Source organism: Fundulus heteroclitus, chromosome 3, assembly GCF_011125445.2.
Source record: "Fundulus heteroclitus isolate FHET01 chromosome 3, MU-UCD_Fhet_4.1, whole genome shotgun sequence".
Lineage (NCBI taxonomy): Eukaryota > Metazoa > Chordata > Actinopteri > Cyprinodontiformes > Fundulidae > Fundulus > Fundulus heteroclitus.
The window spans coordinates 39,888,999-39,913,251 of NC_046363.1; positions in this window are offsets into that span (position 1 = coordinate 39,888,999).

A 24,253-nucleotide genomic window follows, 5' to 3' on the forward strand; every position below is an offset into this window, starting at 1 on the left:
GTCAAGCCAGGCGCGGTTGTTTTGAGCTTAGCAGACAGGCGAACGCAACGAAAAGTGGAAAAAACGACAGTACAAACAATGACTAACAGTGAAGGTATGAACATCAAGCTTCCCGCAGCGCTATCTTGGCGAGGCGGCCGCGGCCGCCTCGCCAGTTTTATTATTATTATTATTATATAAATATATATATTTTTTTTATGTTGGCGAGACGCTACCGCCACAGCCTCGCCAAGCCGCAGCTGCCGCCGCCACCTCGCCGCGGCCGCCGCGGTAGCGTCTCGCCAACATAAAAAAAATAAATAAAAAAAGATAATAATAATAATAATAATAATAATAAAACTCGATATGCTTGCATGTTTATTTGACGTTAACACGCGGTTCTTTGTTGTTGCTTTCGCGCGTGCATATAGTGAATGGCAGGGCAAAAACACATGGAGTTCTCGCCGTAAAGCGAGACTTCTGTGTGTGCGGGCCGTGAGCTCTTGCTATTGCAAGTGCGGTATTTCCCCCACAGACCCCCAGGGCGGCTGAGAAAACCTTTGTTCGACCTGAAATGACTCATTTAATCATCCAAATCGGTATGGAACACATTAATTAACTGAAAAATGTTGCATAGTATGCCTTTAACCACTCATCAAAACACAAACGATGATTATATGCTTAGCAGGTGGTTTACCCAAAATAAGTATAGTTCTTCTTTCCTTAGACAATTGCCAATTTCTTTTAATAATACTTTTTTTTAACCCGGCAACTTGCTCTTATTTGTGGCAATTCATAATTATTTTGTGAGATTGCCACCATTTGTCAGATGTGTGGCACAACATAGTATTAGCCATAAATTATAAGGGAGGTTATGACGCCATCATTTTCCCCCCATTATCTCTTGAAGAATGTCGAGATGCACAATATCTGATATAAAAAGCCTTAACAGAAGTTTGCCTGTAAAAACACATGAATTAGATGTGCAAATGTATTGGAAAGTCTCCGTCTAGCAACTTAAGACCGCTCTGTGTTTATGATGATTGAAAGTAAAGGCGAAGACAGGACTGAAAGATCGCAGAGGTGGAGATCAGGACATAAAAGTAACATTGATTGCACTCTCATGCCACTCAGGCATAACATTATGACCTTTAATTGGTGAAGTGAATCACACTGATTATCTCTTCATCATGGCATCTTTTAGTGGGTGGTAGAGATTTATCTTTTTTTCTCTAAATTGATGTGTTAGTAAGAAATAAAGCAAAGCCTTATGTGGGTTTAATAAGCACCACGACTGGGTCAGACCATCTCCAAGACTGCAGCTCTTGGGTGTTCCTATTCTGGAGTAGTTGGTATCCAACAGTGATGAAGCTGCACCAGGGTCACAGGTGGTCACTGCTCATTGGTTCAAGTGGGGAGCTAAGGCTGGCGCTTGGTCAAATCCAACAGATGAGCTACTGTTGCTCAAGTTGTTGAAAAAGTTAATGCTGTTTCTGGTAAAAAGGTGTCAGAATACACAGAGCATTGCACTTTTATTTTACATGTGGGGTTTACACAGCTGTGGAGCAGTCAGGTGCTAAACCCTGTCCACTGTGGATAGAGCTAACAGTGAGTGTGAGGGATTGAGAACTGGACCGGAGATGGTTTAAGAACACGGTCTGATCTTTATTAGCTAGACATGTGGGCGTTGCTTCTCTGGGGAACATGAGGCACACTATACAAAGAAACCAAGCGGGCATAAGTGTGATGCTATGGACAATGCTCTGCTGGGAAACCTTGGGTCCTGCCATGAATGCAGATGGTATTTTCACTCATACCATCAGCATCGTTGCAGACCATGCAGACTCCCGGGATCCAGAAGCACAGAAATGAGTTTGAGGTGTTGACCTGGGCTCTGAATTCCTCAGATTTCGCTGCATGGAGGCCCCACTCCACAACGTACACGACACAAAGGGTCTGCTGGTAGCACCTTGGTGCAACATATCACAGTACACCTTCAGGATTCTAGGGGACTCAAGTCACAATGGGTAAGGGCTGTGCTGGCAACGCCTGACAAGGCAGATGGTTATATTATGTCTAATCATTATAAATCTGAGTATTAAGCTGAAGCCCAGGAAAATTTAAGTTAATTTAGCTCAGCATGTAAATCTTACTAGGCATTATCTGCAAGTAAGGGAACATTCCCAGCAAATCTGTGGGCCAGACCTGAACACTTTATGCATCTCACTGGCATCATTGTTTTTAGGGTGCAGGTATTGTTTACTATCTGCTTTGTGAAGAGACCTTTTTATTATTTTTTTTAACCAGGTCACTTCTGTTTTGTGGCTTTCAGAGCACAAATGAAAACGTGCTGCTTGTTTCATATCTCGCAAAACCACACTCCAGGCAAAAACAACAGATGTGTTGTATAATATTTAGACAATACAGGATTTGAAAAGGGCAGCAGTGTTGTGGGCTGTCATCATTCACAACTGTTTGCATAGAGACAAAAGAGTTGATATGCTCCTCCTACAAAACCCCTTTTTGAAGCCACAAAGACAACTGAGGGGTAATCAAGGCTATGATTGTAATAATAATAATAATAATAATAATAATAATAATAATAATAATAATATTAATAATAATATACAGCAGCATAATCTCAAACTGAAAAATACAATATTGAATATTAATACAAACATTCTTTAAACAAATCTACATTGAGTCAGAACATTGTTTTTTATAAAACATCAGTGGCAGACAAATGGGCAATTCCTACAAGAAATTCCTAACATATGCTTCACTTTTGTCAAATTGATCAATAATTTAGTGATGCAAGGATTCCCATTTCCTTGCTGTATAAACATAATCTGAAACAGAGATGCATTTGTGTTTCTCTTTAAAACTCAATAAATGACACAAAGGAAGTTTCTATGTGCTTATACCTGACTATATCTACAGAAATAATTGATTTTACAACCAGAATTGTGATAAAGTACTCAAATTTAGTCACGACGGCAAAAATCTGCAAATCTCACTATTTGTAGCAAAGACTGATCCTCAAATCTTTAGAACAGAAATTAATTTTAAGTATTTTACATCATCATCAGGGTGCTGTTGCCTCTTTTATAAAAGGATTTAAAAAAAACTTGCATTAATCATTTAATACCTTTTTTTGTTGCGAAGCTGCATTTGAGAAATAACTATAACAATAAAAGACTATAAAAAGCAAACGATTTTAAATGATTGCATTATTTTTAATCAAATGTTGTATTTCAAAAAATACCCTGTGAATATCCCGGGGATATATATTTTTCATGATTGCTTTTGAATGTTAGCAAATAAACATGTGAAGTGAAAGAGATACAGAACTACAATAAGTGTAGTTTAAAAAAACTACAAAACTTAATAACAAATCTAACCACAAAACTTAAAACAAAGAGTAGTTGAAATACTGTAGTAAGACCATCCAAATCTAGTTTGACCAAGATTTCTATCCATTGTTTGTTCTCTAATGAAACAAATGGAGCATATGCGAGCCTGTTAGTGTATTCTCCATCTTACATTTTGGGACAGGTTTCATTATTAGTGATAAGGGCTGCACAGTTTTAAGTTGTTTGCAGTGTTTGCACTGCCTTGCAGCAAGAAGGTCTTGGGTTCAAATCCCAGTTTGGGGTCTTTCTGCATGTAGTTTCTCCCCCGTATATGTGTGGATTCTCTACGGGTAGTCCGGCATCCTACAGTCCAAAATAACTGACTATTAGATTAATTGGTCGCTCCAAATTGCCCTTAAGTGACTGAATGTGTGAAGGATTGTTCTGTTCATACCCAATGAATTCTGGAGTCCTTTACTGTAACTAAATTTATTGCACAGTATTGTAATCTGCTGTCCAACGTTTTGACTTGAAAACGAGCCCATTAGCTGCTAAGGACTGTACGCACCCTTGAGCCACAGGGAGTGATGTGGTTGGCCAGTGCAATTAACTTCTTTAAAAAAAAAAAAGAGAAAAGGAAGCTCATGTCTTGTTGTGTATGCGTGTTATGTGTAATTATGTGCATTCTGAGTCTGTTTGCTTTGCCAAACATTTGATTATGGTAAGAAATATTGACAGTAAAGCTCCCTGAGTCTTATATAGTTTTCTTTAAGCCTTACAGGACACTCAGCAAACAAGGTGCTCCAATCAGATGAGCCAAAAATGAACACACAGCTCTTAAAAACATCATCCCATGGTCAAACATGGTACTGGCATTATAATGCTGTGGGGATGGTTTTGTGGATTTATAGAGCATGATGTGCTGAAATGCAGAAAATTGTTAGATTATTATTTTCAGAAGCAGACAACAGCGCTTGTTGTCGGTAATATTTTCCACCGTTGAAAAGCTGGAAAATATCTTGTATAGCAGGATTCTGTACACCTGACTACGAGCAGCATAATGATGACAGTATTTCACTAAGCTTTTAAATCTTTCCCTCTCAGAGGATTTCCTGTAAGCCACAGAGACTACCGGTGTTTGTCTGTAAACTGGGCTCATCACTTTCCTGTCAATAATCATTATTACATGCAAATTTATTCAAGCATCTCCACTGGGACTGTGTCATATCTGCAAGCTTAGATTGATGGTATGTCAAAATGTATTAATATAATGAGTGCTGTTTTTCTGCATCCACGTAAATATTGTATATGATCTGTAAGGCACTCTGTGATTTTTCTTTTTCACCTGTCATTCATATAATGTCACAGCGGTGTAAAAGAAATATGTATTATGGAATATATTGCTACACCTGTCACAAAACTGTATTCATTTTGAAAATAAATAAATTACTGCTGTAAGGTCCATTTCGAATCATTAATAAAATATGGACTAATCATGTAGCCACAAATAGCAGCAAAGACAGTTGGACTTAACACTACAAAATCAAAAATACAATACAAATTGCTGAATCTGGTGTAACAAATAAATTTAAATGATTTAATCAAGCTTTTAATAAGAAATAAAAAAATCCTGAAATTTGAAGGTGCATAGCCACATTATTTCACTTTTTTATTTATTGAAACGTTAGTAGCTCACTCTGGTTGCATACAAAGTTTTTATGAAAGATTATCATCCTGCTGGCGTATTATTTGCTATTTTGCAGTTTTATGCTTTGTTTTTGCTCAATTTGTTAGTAAATAAGACCTTTCGTGTTTATTTATAATAACAACAGAAGTACGTACTGCACATGCACAGCAGGGGATAAAACAAGAAAACGGCTAACGGCTGTTAGCATCTTCCAGCGAAACAATGAATAAAGGTTCAAGATCCAGTGAAGAAAATGCAAAAATATGTGATTTCAAGAGCGGAAAGACTGGAATGCTGCTGGGAATACAGTCTGAACGTTGGTGTTTACTGAAGCGGGCGCTAAACCTGCCGATGCTCAGATGTGACCACAGAGTTGATCGATGTGAGTAAATGTTCTGATATGAGGCTCTTAAAGTTGCTGTAGATCGGTTTATTTTATTAATAACTTTTGGTCTTCAATCACGCCGAGCTGACGCTTTACTCTGAGGCATTGCAGAGGGTCAGGCTTGGTCCGGCATTAATAAATATTATTTATTAATAAATAATGCTGGACCGATTAAATATTAATAATTAATTTATTTAATTATTAATTAAGTAAACTGGCATTATGATAGTTCTGCAATCTCAAACACACCACTCGGGCAATGAAGGAGTGGCTCCGTTAAAAAGCACTTCAAGGTCCTGGAGTGGCCTAGCTGGTCTCCAGACCTCAACCCCATAGAAATTTTGCAGAGGGAGTCTAAAGCCTGTGTGGCCCAGACACAAAATCACTGATGAGGCCCAAACATTACTGCTCTAGAGGGAATCTGTATGGAGGAATGGGCCAAAATGCCAGCTACAGGGTGTGAAAACCTGGTGAAGACCTACAGGAAACGTTTGACCATCATCGCCAACAAAGGTTATGCTACAAAGTAATGAGATGAACTTTTGTTAGTGACCAAATTCTTTCCCCCATATGTTACAAATACATTCTTTAAAAATCTTCCAATGTGATTTCCTGTTTTTCTTTCTCATTTTGTCTCTCATAGTTGAAATGTACCTATGATGAAAATTACAGACCTCTATTGTGTTTCTAAGTAGGAGAACTTGTACAATCAGTGGCTGACTAAATACCTTTTTGCCCCACTGTATGTAAATGTTTCAAGTATTTAATTCTATATTTTACTCAAAGTAAATCGAGATAATTATCTGAACCAGCATGCTCACTGTTGAAAAGATCTAAAATATGTATTACTCTTATTATAAATGGGGATAATGAAGAAAAATATGAAAAAATATGAAAAACATAATGTGTCCCCTGCATGTGGGATTTGGTCTTCATAAAGTGGAGTGAAAACATTCATAATTAAAATAATATTTGCTAAAAATGATCCTCTTGTGCTAAATATGGTAGGCTGACATGTTGGTGAAACATGCAGAAAATTAACATTCAAGACATTTTGTAAGTGCACTGATTTGATTTTAATATGTATTCTGTCCTTTAATTCTGCAGACTATTAAAATACCATCCCGGTGGATATAACACCTGGTTCTCTGAAAAGAGGCGCCTGATAGTTCCTGGGTCATGTACAGAATAAGGAAAAGCTGTTTTCCAAACTTTTCCTCCATGCATATGGAATTTAAATGCCTTTTAAAAGCTCCTCTCTTTTCTCTGGCCTTTGCCTGACTGAGTATGAGACACCAAATAGTTTTTGGAACTCTTAATTCTGCTGCCTTTTACTCATCCTGAGTCCAGCTTTATTCAATTTGCTATTTTATGATTGTCAGTGTAACTGTAAAGAACTTTGGCCAACTCTTCTTTTAAAGTGTGCCACATAAATGTATTTGACATTAATATTGACCACCAGGAGATGCTTACCTTATATCTGTACTGTTGTAACTACATTTTTAACTTGAGTATTTTAGTTTTTTTTTTGTGTGTGTGTGTGTGTGTGTGTGATGTGAACACTGTGTTAATTTTTTTCAGGTTTATATTTTATGCGTTTATGTTTGAAACGTTTGCTGCTCATTTCGACCAGGGCTCCCTGGCAGGAGTGATGTGGCATCTTAATGGGACATTCCTAGCTCACTAACATAAAATACTTTTGATGAAATGATGAAATACATTTCATCCATTTCATGGATTGAATTCATGCCACTTGAACTAAAATATGTTGCTGTGTGTGTAAATTACAGAGCCTTCACCTGAAGTGTTTTCTAAGAACTGAAGAGTCATAATAAGACCTCACATTTCCTTTTCAAGTTGACTGCATGTTTGTGCCAAAATTGTTCGACAAATAGATGACATATCAACAAAGGTCCTAACCTTTCTGCATAGTTTGAATATAAAACATATGCAGAACCAAATGTGATTTAAATGGCTGCTTTACTCCATTTGTCTCCATTAATCCAACGCTAAGAATGCTTTCGATTAAAACAAAAGAATGCATGACTCCACAGACACGGAGACAGTGGATCCCTCGGGAAATGGACCACAGGGAAATCAGATGTGGCGTGCATGATTTGTAGATTCAACCTGTTTGTACATGACTGAAGCTGTTTTACACATTTATCGTCAGGGGTGTTTCCTGAGGTATTCTCCGTATTTTGGAGGTATTTAATTAAAAAAAAATGTCTCATGTGAGCTTAGAGAAACAAATAAAAATGACAGACCATGAATGCATCATTGGAATAAAGAAAAGAAAAAACATGATAAAGGTAGTGACATCTCCTGTTGATCACCTTTAAACAAAACACTACGGTCTGACAGCCTGCTATATTGTAGACTTTTTCCCCTCCAGTCATTTATTTTCATTAACAGCATGGATCTTTAGTTGATGAATTCTAGTGAAGCTCACTGCAAAATGAACTTCTCTCCTGACAGCAGATCGCTATCATTACAAGAAACCAACGCTAAAAAGGTCAGAGGTTGCAAGAAAAGTGCCCAGAGAACGCTGCAGTGACAGAATGACGAAAGGTCCTTACAACATTACAGAAGCAGAGGCTAAGAGGACAAAACGAGAGGGTTCTGATGAGATCGCGTGAAAGCAAGCGAAGAAGAACATCATCATGGAGAAGGAGTCTAAACAGACAGGTTAGACTTTTTTATGTGTGGGTCTGAGGAAAGGTTAGGGAAAAGCTGACCAAAGTGCTTTGCAGGATATAAGTCAAGTCAGTTTGTAGCACATTTCAGCAGCAAGACGGTTCAAAGTGCCTTACATCATCCATCCATTCATTTTCTAACACGTCTATTCCTTGTGGGATCGCGAAGGATGCTGTTGCCTATCTCCTGCCTTACATCATGAAAACATAAAAACATCAGAAACACATTGAAACAGTCGCTGGTTGTGAGACCAGTAACAAACATTAAATTGCATCAAGTGAAAACATCAATACACATCAATTATTGTTCCTGTTACTATGGGTCAAAATCAACTCTAACCAAGAGGGTTTTTAGTCTTTATTTAAAGGAACTCAGTGTTTCGGCTGATTTGCAGTTTTCTGGAAATTTGTTCCAGATTTGTGGAGCACAGGAACTAAATGTTGCTTCTCCATATTTGGTTCTGGTTCTGTGTGTGCAGAGTAGACCAGAACCAGAAGATCTGAGTGGTGTGGAGGGTTGATACAGCAATAACAGTTCTATAATGTATTGTGGTGCTCAGCTGTTCAGTGATTTATGAACAGAAATATTTTAAAGTCTCTCTGAGCTAAGGTGTGACGACTTTAGAACTGGGGAGATGCGCTCTGTCTTCCTGGTTTTAGTGAGAACACGAGCAGCAGCGTTCTGGATCAGCTGCAGTTATCCAATTGATATTTTTTGGGCAGACCTGTGAAGACACTGTTGCAGTAATCAGTACGACCAAAGATAAACGCATGGACAAGTTTCTCTTGATCTCATTGGGATGTCAGTCCTTTAATCCTGGAAATGTTCTTCAGGTGGTAAAAGGCTGACTTTGTGACTGTCTTTATGTATCTTTGAAGGTTCAGGTCTGAGTCTATTGCTCCACCTAGATTTTGGGCCTGATCACTAGTTTGTAGTTGTAATAACTGAAGCTGCGTGCTGACTCTAGTTTGTTCCTCTTTAGGTCCAAAGATAATAAGTTCAGTTTTGTTTCTGTTCAGCTGGAGAAACCTTTGGCACATCCATGCATTGATTTGTTCTTAGCATCTGTTCAGCGCAGGGATGGGTTCAGTAAATCAATATCAATAAAATAGTAACGTAAAGTCAAATGATATCAAAGTTAAAAAAATACATTAATTAAAAAGGGAATCACTTAGGTTGTACAATTCAGTCACAATTATACAACCTAAGTGTACAACTCTATTTTCAAAAAGCCTTTTTCACACCATCTTATGTTTACTTGTTTGATTTCGGACACTTTTAAATAATTTAATCACAGGGAGCAGGGACATTACGTAGTTAAGCAGAGCTTACCAGAAATCATTCATCCTCATTCACGTCCAGTTAATAAACAAATGTTTTTTTTTGTTTACTAACGTAACAGTGCTTGTCAGTATGGTGGACAGAGCATAAATATTTAACAAAAAAATAAAATAAAATAAAAATTTACTGTTGCGTTTCTGTTATCCAACACACATTTAGAGCATTTTTCACACATTTAGTGGGGTTTAAAGCCTCTCATGGTAAAGCAGATCTATTTATGCATTACTACGGCACCCAGAGCACCATTCTGTTTCCCATGAAGCTGGACATGACATGGGGGTGGGTGGAGATAATGATACAATCTTAGAAAGAAGAATGCACACAGAGCAGAAAATAGATCTTGATTCATTTCTAATGAGTATATTAGCTGACAATATTTTCTGTTTTGCATCTCTAGTTTTCCACAGAGTTCCAAATACTAATGAGAAATTGAAGAACACTAATATCAGTGTAAAGCGGAATGAGTCAACAGTCTCCCATGACGTCCTCGGTGTGCTGTGGACAGAACGCTGCATACTCTGCCTTATATGTCTTCCCTCCTGAGCTCTCCTCGTCTCTTCCAGTTCAGAGTAAGTGTTCTCGCAGAGGAACACGTTATGCTTTCCGCAAATGCAAACAGAAAGTTTTGCACTTGATAGGAAATAGGAGTAAATACTTGCAGTTTTGCTTCTTTTGGTGAATTTAGATGTTGTCATTTTGATTCGCTTAAATGGCCATCGAGAAGCAATGCAAACACATCAGTGTGATGGTTTTATCTTATTCTGAATGGGAAAGCGATTCGGTTTGTCTCATTTTCATTTATACACGTGAAACTTCCCGGCAGGGAGTTTTCAGGCTAGAAATGTGCTCTCACAGCTGGAAATGCCAGAGAAAGGTTGCTGGAGAACATACGTCCAGAGTACACAGGAGGCACGGCATTATGCAGAAAATACAGTGTGGAAATCACAACGATTTTGCCACAGCTCATTGAAAATAGACAAAGAGCATCCTTGCTGTGTCAGGACTGCAGTACGTGTGTGAAAACAGCTCAGTTCTTCATTTTGTTCCCAGTTAGCCACCGCTGTGTTTATTACAGCTCTTGTTTTTTCCCCACTGTCCCTGTGATTGCCTCTTTTTCTTCCTGACTTTTCCCCTTCTGTTTTGATAACCTCTGATGTGTATTTGGTGTGTTTAACCTGTTTTGTCTGCTTTGTGCTTGTTGTACCCTGCTTGTATGTCTTGCTTTTGGACTTTTAAAAGCTCCTACAGTTTAGCCTTGGTTCACACTTTGTGTTTTTTTTTGCCAAGTTTGATCTTCCGGCATTATTTCTTCTTCTTTTTTTTTTTTCCTGGCTGCACCTTTATGTTCTTGCATCAGCCTGAAATTTAAAGGTAACATTTTACTTTTAGAAGATTCTTTTTATAGATATTTTGAAATAAAAATGTAGAAGAGTCAAAGGGCTGATAAGATTGCTAAAAATATATATATTGATTTGGGAGAATAAAACACAACTTAAGTTTTACAACTCCATGCAAAAGTTAATTTCTTTATATAGTCTCTTGAAACGTAACATTACATGTTAAACTTTTTTTTTTTTTTTTTTTTTACATTTTGTGATGTTATACCTATAATTTTCATCACGTGTGTTTTTCTATTCAGCTTCCCTGAATACGTGCTTGGCAAACCTGGATTGAGAGCTGCAACAGACAGACATCTTTCCTCATTCTTCATTTCAAAATAGCTCAACCTCATTCAGATGGCACGGAGAGCTTCTGTGAACACCAATTCCCAGTTAGATTTAGTGTACGTGAGTCTAACACATGCATACATGTTCATCTTTGCAGCTTTGACTGTGTTGTTCGGCTTAGTTGCACAGCTGTAAGGTGAACCTCCACACCAATCTTCAGTCTTTTGCAGCCTCTAACAGGTTATCTAGAAGGAACGAAGGCTTTCCCACAGCTCAGTGCTATCACCACCATGCCATAGTGGGGACAGTGTCTTCAAGATGATGTACTGTCACACATAATGTTTGATAGTTACTTTCTGATGTACAAGATTTTTCAGATACAATAACCACCCATTCATCCATCCATTGTCTATACCTGCCAATTGTGGCATGGGGCCTTTTTCCTGTCTCCAGCGAGCGAGAAACGAAAGGCTGGATAGACTCTTGACAGGTCACCAGACTATTACAAAGGTAACAAAGGATATAAAAGACCTACTTTAGCAAAAATCCACAATAAAATAGAATATCAATTTATTTATATGTTGCTAATTCACTTCACATGCCGTCTCAAGGCACTTTTCAAATCCTCCAGACAGATTTCTTTCTGAGGAAACCCAGCAGATCGCATCGAGTCAGTGATTTGAAGCATTCACTCCTCCTGGATGAGCGTGGAGCGACAGCGGACAGCCGCTTGGATTGTGTCACTGAACCTTGCAGAAATCCTTCCACACATGCGTGTAGTGACAGTGGAGAGGAAAGCGGCCCTTTAACTGGAAGATACCTCAAAAACTGGGAGTTGGTTCCACAGGAGAGGAGCCTGATAGCTAAAGGATCTGCCTCCCATTCTACTTTTAGAGACTCTAGGAACCACCAGCAGACCTGCAGTCTGAGAGCGAAGTGCTCTGTTAGGAACATACGGAGCAGTCTCTGATGGATGATAAAGCTGGATTATTAAGGGCTAGAGTTGGAGAATTATGATCTCCCTTTTTAGTTTTGATCAGAACTCTTGCTGCAGCGTTTTGGATCAGCTGTTAGTAAAGAATTACAATAGTCCAGCCTTGAAGGAACAAAGACTACTTTGTACCATCACTCCTGGAGAGGATATTTATAATTTTGTAAATATTCTGAAGATTAAAAAAGGAAATCCTAGAAACCTGCTTAATATGAATTTTAAAAGACATGTCCTTGTTAATAATAACAAAGGGAATGAAAGATCATTCCCTTTGTTACCAGAGGCCAATTTAATGCCATCCAGAGACACACAACATTAAATACACTGAAGACAGGTACTAGTAACCAGAGAAAATATGGAATACAGAATAATGGTGACACACAATGCTTGAATTCTACATGTGACAAAAAAAAAATCTCCTGTATTCTACATGGTGTAGTGACTGACAGTAATTACAGGACTAAAGAGTTTTCTTCTAAAGATAATATCGAGACACGTATAAACCAAAACTGGGGCCAAAATGTTTCTTTTTTTTTTTTGGTCTGATGAAAACAAGCTGGAACTTTCGGGTCAGTTCCAAAAAGCATGTGTGGCACAAAACCTGCGCAAATTGTCCCCAGAGGAACATCACTGTTCAGTTTAATAAAACATGGTGATAACAGCATCATGCTATGGAGGGTCATTTTCTTCAAATTGAAGAGTTTTTGTCAAGGTAAACGACAAAACAAAACTAAAACTTTAATATGTTTTCTATTCAGCTGAACAAGGGGATTTCTTTTTCAGCAGCAGTGGGTGTCCAACACTACATCAAAATGAACAAAATAATGGCTTCACCAGAAGAAAACATAGGTTTTGGGATGAGATAATAGCTTAAACTGGCAAGTAATCTGAGGAGTCACCTGCAGAGGACTGTAGATTAGAAAATCTGTTTGTCCTGTTTCAGGTTACGTTCTTGACCCACAGGATGCAGAAAGCTAGACAAAAGAAGGCTGAATTAAAGGTGCATTGAGTGTGTAAATATATAATATAGTTTAAAGATGTGTACACTTATGCAAACAGGTTTCCTACATCTTTTTCATTTGTGCTTTCTCACAGATGTTCTTGTTTTTCAGTTGAATTATACATGACAAATGTCACATTAACGATAGGGAAAAGGTTTGTTCTTCATTTTTCACATCACAAAAATCACTGCATGCTAGGAATGATGTCATGGCTGTTTCTACTGCAGAACTAAGTGGATATAGTTACAAATAATAATGCGGTTATACTTATAAGTGCTTTATACCTTTATAATTGTGCACTACAGATGGATTAGTATAGGCTAATATAGAAAATTTATTGTATAAACTTGACATAAAGAACAAAAGTGCTAAATAATTTAAAAAGCATAATTTTGTTTTTGAATATCTTAAGGGACCATGGCAATCTGAATCGACAAATTTAACTGCTTTATTGAGAAGCTTCCCTTCTGAACCAACAGAAGGGATGTATTTCCCTGCATTTTTTACATCATACTAAAAGCCATAAAAGATACACACACACACACACATATATATATATATATATATATATATATATATATATATATATATATATATATATATATATATATATATATATATATATATACACACACACACACACATATATAGATATATACTAAAAGCCATAAAAGATACACACACACACACACATATATATATATATATATATATATATATATATATATATATATATATATATATATATATATATAGGCTGCACTGTGGCTTCCTAAAGCTTACCCATAGATCTCGTTTAGTACCCCCCCCCCCCATCATCATCATCATCATCATCATTATCATTGTTTCAAAACAAAGCATATATCCGCCTTCAAATGCCTTCCTCACCTTTTTGTACTTGATGAGGCGTCAGAAGATACAGAACCGCCTGAAGGCATGCTGATTGTTATGAGCAATCATAATCTTCCAAACAGTCACTTCACGCAGCGTTTCCAACTCTGTTGACAATTGTTAGCAGCACTTCAATTTCACCAGACAGTAAAGACGGCTGGCACACTTGAAATGGAGTTCATGTAAAAGTCAGTATCCAATAACAGTCTGTTCAAAAAAGTAAACAGGTTACTGTAAAAAAAAAGAAAAACTGAAAAATAACCATGTGGCACAATATAAAATAATGCTCGACATGCAAAATGACTAAAGTCATCTGAAAGGCGATGTTTCTTAACAGCACTTCAGAAAATGACGGCCCTGGCTGTTGAAGGGCCCAGTTTACACAGGAGAGGATTACACAGACAGATTATCACAATAGATTTATCAAGACTGCCCTCAAAAACAAAATCAGAACACATTTAGAAGGGACCAGGAGTGTAGGCTGAGATGATAGAGGAAGCGGAGCTATCCCCATTAATGTGAGCTTTGTGATCTGCCTGGTGATTTAAGAGATTTTTAGGATTACACCTTGTAGAAATGCTCAACCATTTACAATTGTTAAGTTAAAAAAAATTAAAAATAAAATCATTATTAACTCCAAAGGGCACTCAAATACAGGAAGTTGAGAAGAAAGCCGACCCTATTCTGAAGTCCAAGTCCTAACTCCAACTTCAAAAGTGGTCACGTTTTACTGAGCTTTGGGAAGGAAAGATTTCTTTAATGTTCAGTCCTCATTATGCCAAGATTTAAAATGACAGAATGTAAGGCTAAGTCAATTAAAACCTGTCAAATATGTATTATTGGAGTGATCGCTTGGGAAGGACAATTTAAACACTGCGGAGGAGCTGAAATTCAGTCAACTTTGCAGATGTAGACCAGCAGAATGAAAATGAGGTCTTTTTATTATGTTGCTTCTTCTTTATGGGAAAAAAAATGTTCCATAGCTGAGAAATAATTTGCACACATGAAATGCAAGCCAAGTTAATAAGAACACCTTCCCTATTTAAAGGTGGAGTGGCCGATTTTTTTCCGGAAATGTAGGTAAGAAACGGCCAAGTCCCTTCCTGAATAACTGCGTACATGCACAAGACCATCCTGCCTGCAATTCCGCTCCTCAGGGGGATCTTGTGAAAATCTCCTCTGGTCTTATTTCTTTCTGTTGAGGCCTTCCTCTTCTTCTCGTAAACTTGTAAGCAGTTTGCTTCTTGTGACTGTCAGCCATTTTCAAAGAATACGGTAAGAGCATCGGAGCAACAATGAAGGGCTAGCACAGAAGATAACTGGAGATATAAACAATAGAAGTGCACAGCCAACAAGAGGAAACTAATACTCCGTGGGAATTACGTGAGAGTGTCAGAATAACTGGCATGTAGGGTTAGGGTTAGATAATAAATAGCTATTAGATTAGATGATCCCCCCAGAACTCGAAGCCAAAAAAAATATTGTCCACTATACCTTTAAGACTGACTGGATTTTAATAATCTTCTTTATTCAAAGATAAAACTGTCCCTCTTACAGTATTTGATGGTAAATTGTGGGACCATATATCACTAAATATAAAATAATTGTGGTAGCTGTATGTTTTATCTCCACATTTTGTCATCTTGTTTACGAACAAAAACTGGTGTGAAGACCTTCTCCAGCTCTAACTTTCACAATATGAAAACTTTAGCAAAAAAATATTTTTTTCAGACATCCGAAATGAAACCTCTGATATTCAGAACTTTACAATTGTTATAATAAGTTGTTTTTAAATGTTACATTGTCAGACTTAAAGCTGGTAAGTTAGGAGTCAACTTTCAGTTCCAGTATGACTCATTTTACCTCATTTGGTAACAAACACAAACATATTTTACTTTTTCAAAACCATGTTTACTATTTTATATCTGTCTTACATGTCTTACAAGTGCATCTCAGTAAATTAAAACACTTTTATAATAGTAAGGAAATGTTTATTTCAGGGACTCGTTATATAGATGACTTACTCACAGACTGTTTACCAGCCTTTGTTTTTGTTAATTGTGATGCTTTTACACTTACAGCTAATAAATAACTATTCATTTATTAGATGACAATGTATATTCTTAGAAGTTGGGAAGTGTGTTTCAAACCTGATTAAAGGTTGTTATTTTTAAAAGGTACTTTTATTCTGACGAATGAGCCTTATCAGCATCCACATTTTGATTTACTGGGATGTACCCATATGTCAATATGAAGACATGCAGCTTTAAATGATGTTCCTGTTACTGTAGGGCAGGTAATGTGTTCTTTAGCTAAAGACTTACAGATTTAGTTTGACTCAATGAAAATCTCTGTGCCATAGTTGTCATGATCCAAAGATGCCAAACAGCTATGCAAATATCATAGTGTAGCGTAATAAGCTACTCAACATCATTTTGCACTATGCAGATGCTCAGTCTGCACAGATGATGTGCTCTGAACACAAATAATCTGTGTATTTGGAAATAATATTTTCTGTGTGCCTGATAAAAAATAAAACAGAAGTGCCAGAATTTCAAATGTTACTGAGTAATCCTGAGTTTACTCTTCAGCATCGCATCTATATAACGTAATATACTATACGTTAACGACATAAGCTAACATTAGCTCTTCTGACCGCTTGTATATTGTTATATAAACATTCTTGTTTAAAAATGCATAATTGTACACATACTTTTTGTTCACAATTTCTGTTGAAATACATAGTCTATTAAGAGTTTTCAGTCCATATTCTTTATTTAAGTTGAATTGATTAAGAAAACAAGCTGCCACTGCTAAAAAAAACAACAACAACAACCTCAAACTACATTTTATAATATTACATCTGGCTAAATAATTTTATTGAGCATAAAGGAAATGCAGTTTAGTCCAAGATCACAATTTCCAACTCCTCTAACTAATTATATATATATATTAGGGCTGGGCAACGATTAAAATATTTAATCGCGATTAATCGCCCTGATTAATCGCGATTAATCGCATTGTATTTACAAACTCCAAGAATGAATTCAAAAGTAGTGTAAAGAGCACTTTTATTTTAATGTTCTGCTGCCATATGAACAAAAGTGTTGTAACATTTGTAGCACTTATTTTATACTGGATATTTTCAACCCATCTATTGAATTTAGTGCACTAGTTGATCTTTTCTTCATAAGAGAACAAGCACTGCAGCCAAAATATGGCCTTTTTTGACCTGCTGTATATTAGCCAGTCCCTAAGCTTGATGTATCATGAAACTGTTGACCTTTTGGGTTTTGTGGTTTTTATTTTATTATTACAATTTAATAATAATAATAATAATAATAATAATAATAATAATGTTATGTTCAGTGTTTTTTCGCTAATCCACCTCTTATATATTTCAATCCTTATGTAATTTTGTCTGTGTTGTGTGCACCTGCCTGTTGCTTTAATCCTATAAATTTCCCTGTCGTGGGATAACAAAAGGATTAGCTAATGTTATCTTATCTTAAATAACACTTTTTAATATATGTACTAGGTTCTTTCAAGGTCTTAATTACATGTTATGTGTGGGCTCCAGTAACATCCATCCATCCATCCATCCATCCATCCATCCACTGATCTACCTGGATGTTCCCTGGAGGACTGAAACGCCTCAGTCAGTGACATCAGTCTGTGGGTCTGTCGGGGCAATGAGAGAAGTTTCGTCTCCTCTCTCCGTTTCTGGGGCTCGACGTTTTCATGTTTTTTCACGTGCTTAGATAAATTTGTTGTGTTTCCACTTAAATGAACCGGCTTTTTACAAAACATACAGCTTGATTTCATTTACGGTATTAAAATAAAGCCGAACGGTTCTACTTCCTCTGTTCATGTTTTTTCGCTGCTGCGGTCTCTCTCAGCTGTTTCTTTGCTAAGTTTGTGTGAGAGCTGAGTGCGCGGGCCAGGCTGAGCCTGCGTGCTGATTGGCTGGCGCCGCTGAGCCATGTACGAGAGAGGAGGGGGAGAGTGCTGCCGTGACAGCGCGCTGCAGTCAGCGCGCGTGCTGACTGACACTGACTGAAAGCATGATGTGAGCAATAGTGATGGGTCCGGCAACACCGATGCGTCGGCGCATGTGTCGGTCTCATAGAGCGAAACCCGTGTCGATGTGTGTATTGCTACGGAAAAGTCACGTGACCGATACAGGAACTGTTTCGGTCACGTGACCAATACAGCACCTGTTTCGAACTGACTGACGCGCCAAACTGTTTCTGTTCCCTCTAAGCTGCACGCGTGTGCATTCGCGCACAACAGCGCGCACAGCAAAGCTTATGCTGCGCAGTAAAGAAAATCCAAGCTGAACTGTAAACAAAATAACGGTTAATAATGGTTAATTTTTAACCATTTTGCAACTCTGGTGTAATGGTGTTGTACCACAGTCTCGCTATGTGAGCGCAAGGTGCTGATCGGAGCGCACCATTGATGGATGGGTTCTGCAACGCTTTTTTGGTTGGGCGGGTTGCGCTGTGCGTCTTTGTTCTGAGCGTCGTTTCAGAAAAAAACGGCTGATCTACCCTTAGTAGAAAGCTGCTGCTCTGAGTAGTTCTTCCTCCCTTTGTCATACTCAGCATTTCCGATTTCAGAACATATGATATCAGTCAGGTAACTAAACACAGCGCCCGATCAACCATTTGTAAAAAATAAAAAAGCCAGTCCACAAGCATCCTCTTTCACATTATTTATTGACTGTATCTAAAAAAAATCAAATATATGTTTAATTCAGATGAAAATATAAAATAATACAATGCAACATACAATGATTTAAATTGTATTGTGTATACTTGGTCATCAAATCAGTGTCAGTTAACTCTGTCAACCAGGTTGCCTGTAGGGATTTTTAAGGTCCAGCAGGTGTCAGTATTCAGTGACACAGTATCGGCACAGTATCGGCACAGAGTTGCAATGTGTCAAAACGTTTCATGACGCCTCATCGACCCATCACTAGTGAGCAACATGCGTTAATGCGCGATAAAATAAATATCGCCGTTAATAGTCTAATGAATTAACGCGAAATTAACGCGTTAACTTGCCCAGCCCTAATATATATATATATATATATATATATATATATATATATATATATATATATATATATATTTATATATATATATATATATATATATATATATATATATATATATATATATTTAGCTTTACAAAATGTGTTCCATACATTTTTAAGTGTTATATGTCTTTCTGTCCTATCTTTTGTTTTATAATTGATTAAATAACTTTTGCTTCTGCAACCCAGTAATTTATTATTCATCGGATAATGTGCATAGCAATTCTTTGAAAATATTTTTTGTTTTTAATTTAGTTTTACTTTCTTAGCATCTCCCCTTTTCTTTTTAAAACTTTCAGCCTCTTTAAGTGTGTTTCTGCCCAGCTAATGCTCCCTTTATTTCCCTCATCTCCACAGCTGACCCTCATCAGAGCAAGGTGCAATACAAGGACGGCAGTTATCAAAAATACAATGAAGCCTGCTCTGCAGCCCAGGCTTGGGATTTACAGAAAATTACACAGAAACATGTAGTAGTCCCGATCTATGCAGATGTACACAGTGCATAGGCCAAAGGCTTTATTATGGCTGCTTAAGTATTATATGAGAGTAGAGATACCATCAGGTCTGTAACTACGCTACACGTCTTGCCTTAAAATGAGCTCTGAACAGAGGAGCTGCACAGAGGCCAACAGTCAAGGGAACCAAATATCAGGGAGCCAACGAGGAGGAGACAGTCCTCTCTGTATTTCATTCACTGTGTCAAATTGCGGATATCTACTGTCGGGTCTAATACAGACATTTAAAACCATCACAAGCATCAGCTGCAACAGAGAGGGACCTGCTGTCACCGTTGGCAGTCGTACTTTATTCCCACAACTGTCAAAACTCAGAGCTGATATAAATAAATTACAAATAAACATAGAACCCTCATCACTTTCACATAAAAATGTCAGGAGTAATTGTTTTTAGCTACGCCTTGCTGTCAATAACTCGCTTTTAAGTCTGAGAACAACAAAGGAAATGTTCTGGACTAATGAGTTATAGTGGATATTTATTTTTTTTAGAGTCAAATCAATTTTGATTTTCTTTATGATTTTCTTGTCAGTACTTATTCCCATTCCGTGGCTCCAACCCACCAAACATTTTTTGTCATGATTTGGTGTTTGTTTGTGTCTTTGGGGCTGACTCATATCAGCCACCACTCATTTTCCTCAATCAGCGTCACCTGCTGCCACTAATTATCATCAAGTCATGCCACCTGGTACCTCTGCTATATATACCTGCCTCACTCAGCTGCTCCCTGCATGTGTTTCCCTAAAGTTGCTCTGCATTGCCTGTTGATCTAGTGGTCCTGTGTTCACCCTGCCCTCACCAGACCTTTGTTCTAGTGGTTGTGTTCCTGTTTGGATCCAGTGCTTGCTCTGGTTATCGGCCTCTGCTTTGGTCAGACAGTTGTTGCTGTTGTCACCTGGTCAGGTTGTCTCTGCAATTATTACCCGGTCAACCTGCCCCTGCTATTGTCACCTAGTCAGCTCCTGGCATTAACCATCAGTCTTTCTAGTCATTCCCTCTCCATTCTGCTTTCACCAGCTGATTCTGCCTTTCTCCTTCAATAAACCTTTTAAAACAAATATTGGGTTCCCAGAGTACGATTCATCAGTTTTTCCCAAGTGGTCCTGCGCAAAAAAATCACAACACAAAATAAAAAAAAAGATCTATATAGTTGCAGTAAAACAAAACATCCTTTTTCCTTGCATTTATCCAATGTTTGTATATAATTACCGGTCAATTAAAAAAAGTACTGCAATCAAATTAAATAAATTTCCTTTCCTGAGAAGCCTCCTAGGCCACATTCTGAATGGTACAGCACTTTTAAATGACAAAGTACCAGATTTTGAAAAAAAGAGCCAGTGGACGTGAGTTTTTTGTCTTGAGTTTTCTGAACTTTATATTCTAATATGGTGCTTAAAAGAAGCTCAACTTCTTTGTCGGTCCACAAGCTTGAAACTCCAGGATTCATTCCTAACAAGAAGTCGTGTTTGCTTTGATCATAGACATCATATACGTAGACGCCTCGTTGGGCGGGGTCTGCTTGTGCTGCAGATGCGTCAGAGCGTCAGCCATGTTGAATGTGGCAAATAAACAGTATCAGAGGGACTTTAATCTCAGAATATACTTTATATTTGTAATATTTTATTTTGTAATATTACAAGTTTATTTACGTATCCCTTTGGCTGCATTCTCCTGACTTTATACTCGTAAAGAATAACAATAATTAAAATCTAACCTGGCCCTATTACTCCAGGACTAAAATAGTTATGCAAATGTTCCCCCTTAATTCTCATAATATGACGTTTTTCTCATATTACCACTTTTGTCTTTTTTTTTTAACTTTATTCTCCTACGACTTTTTTCTTATATTAGTAATATTTCTCTTTAATACTCCCCCCAAAAAGTCTGTTCATAATTTATGTCTATACCAGATCTTAAAAGTCAGTCTTCCCTCAAGTGGACTTTAAGCGAATAGGTGAGCGTTACAAGGAGAGTGGATGGATATGCCAATTGTGACCTTGTCTTCCATATTGCAGATGCTGAGGAAAAGAAGAAGAAAGAGTTGAGGAAAGCTATGGAATAACTGGTGTATAGATAGATTATTTCCAGGGTAACCTGCAGATTATTCTTCACAAGATGTTCTAGGTGGGAATGGAAACACCTTTGTGACCCTGGAAACTCTGACTTTTGACTCTGTGCACCACACTGGATTAATCTCAGTTTTTTCACCTCTGTTTTCCTTTTGTCAGTCCTGCATGAAGTGAGGTCAGTCTGCTTGTCTAAAAGTCAGCAAAAGTAAAGGGTAATGCTAAATCCTGTCTAAATCAATTTCATGTTTCAGCCTTTAAATACAGCTTTCATGTGTTTAAAGTAAACAATTTAAATTCCATTTGTCTGATCTCTCTGGCCATGGCTTGTGATGGATGACATCATTAGACACGTGAAGAAAGGCGTGTCACCTGCAGAGTCATCCACTGGAAACGAAAGTAAAAAGCAGCCGCAGGAAGCCCACTCGGTTTGACTGACAGCTGATGGCAGGGGAATAAAAAAAAAAAATTAATCTGTGGAACCAGAAAGACGGAGACAAAGTGACAAAAAGATTCAACGCACTGTCAAGGATTAACTCTTCATAAAGAAAACTCATTTCCAACACATCCAGTGTCATCAGCGAGATAGGTTTTAATATCAAAACCACTGTCTGCACAAATAAAGGAAGGAGAAAAGCTGCTGAGAACATGTAATATGTTTCACCCACACCGTTCCTTCTGCTACCACTTACCTTCCTGTGATGTTTTCTTTATTTGCTGTTTTTATTCCTTCAGCAACAGCCCAAGGAAAGAGTCAACCTGCCATGATGTGACACCGGGGCTGTCACCTTGAGGTGTGCGTGGGGAGAGTGGGCGCCTGTGGGCTGAAGGGGGGGGCTGTTGGGTGGAGACAATCACATGCAATATTTCATTAACACAAAATATTAAAACAGATATGCCTGAGTTTGACACCTATGTATGTAGGAGCATCAGAATTTACACAAAATATGCCTCTAACCCCTATTTTGGTCTGAAAGAACAAAAATGAACAAATGTTTTTAAAGCGAAGGCAGAGAACCTTTAAGTGATTTTTTTATTCTTTTTTATTTTGCAAAGTGTATGTAACTTGGATAAATGTTTCTCAAAGGAAAGGTAAGAATATAAATATATACATTGAGATACTACATAAAACAAATAATATATAAATTCTATTTAAATTGAAACAGATAAGAACTCACACAGAATATTTAGGTAACTTAAAGAAACGTTGTTACCAACATGTTTTTTCAATAAATATGTCTGTCAAATTTCAGTTGGTTTCAAAAGCATGGCTAAATACAAATGCTATCTTGATAAACTGATATCCAAAAAACTGTCAGAAATTGGTTAGGATATTTCTTTGCACTTTTATTAGTTTTTATTTTTGCCTACATACATATTTATATATGTAATTACAGTTGAAGACCATGTAGTTACCCAGACTTTGAAAAGACAACCTTTTTTTCTCACCGTCTACGAAATCAGAATAAATATGCTGGTCATACAAAGTTTTATTTTTTAACCTTATCTGGGAATCAGTGTAAAGTTTCTGTTTTAAATCAGCTATTTTTTTTATTTCAGAAATTTATATGTATTTTCTTAGTATTTGGTAGAATTGCCTTTTAAACAGCAGATTAATGGCGTACCGCAAGCGAGCTATTTTTAGAACGTGACGTCACGAGACGTCATATCACGTGGTACGCAGTAGGGCAAGCTTGCTCTGTCCTCCGCTGTGTCGCTGTAAAAGAGACATGCGTTAGCCTAGGTTTTACTCGTTAAAACGACTGCTTTTTCCAAATCTAAGACCATGGTTTTTAAACATTGTTGCTATGGAACGTGGAACAGCGACTCGAGGTACGCTGATAGGCCGCATATGAAGGATGTTTTCTTCAAGACTGCCAAGGAGAAATGTGTGCGCTGGGTACACCGGTGCGGTCGGCCTACACAACAGTTCAACCCGGAAAAAGTTACCAAATTCACCTACATATGTAGCAAGCATTTTGTCGGAGGAAAGAGCCCAACCGAAGAACATCCTGACCCAATTCCAGCGACATTAAGTGGTGAACAGGTAACGTCACGTGCGGTGACGTCACGTGCGCAGCACGCCATTGAACCGGCCCGTCTTGCAGCATTACACTCATACTACAATATATAAAGATGCCTCCCCCATACATGAGAATAGGATGTGGTTCCTAGGCTTTGCAGCTTTCCTCCATTTGTAACAATAGTCATTTCAGCCAAAACCTTTAGTGTCATCAGATCATACGACTTTGCCTCTGAGAGCATTTGGAAAATTCTTACCTGCTTTTTATGTTGCCTTGGAGTGATGGCTTCGTCCTTGTTGAGAGGCTTTTTAGCACATATCGGTACACTACTTTTATCACTATGGATGTTAACACTGGCTTTTCAACTTCAGCCACCTTCTGATCAATGTCTTCTATTTTTATTTTATCTTCTGTTTGTAAGTTTTTCATGTCATGTTTTGAATTTTGACCAAAATGCACACAGGAAATTGGGATGAGTATGGTGGAGGTTTAATAATTAAAACAGAAAATTTACAGAATGTACACAAGGAGAACAAGACATGGGGCACAGGCAGAAT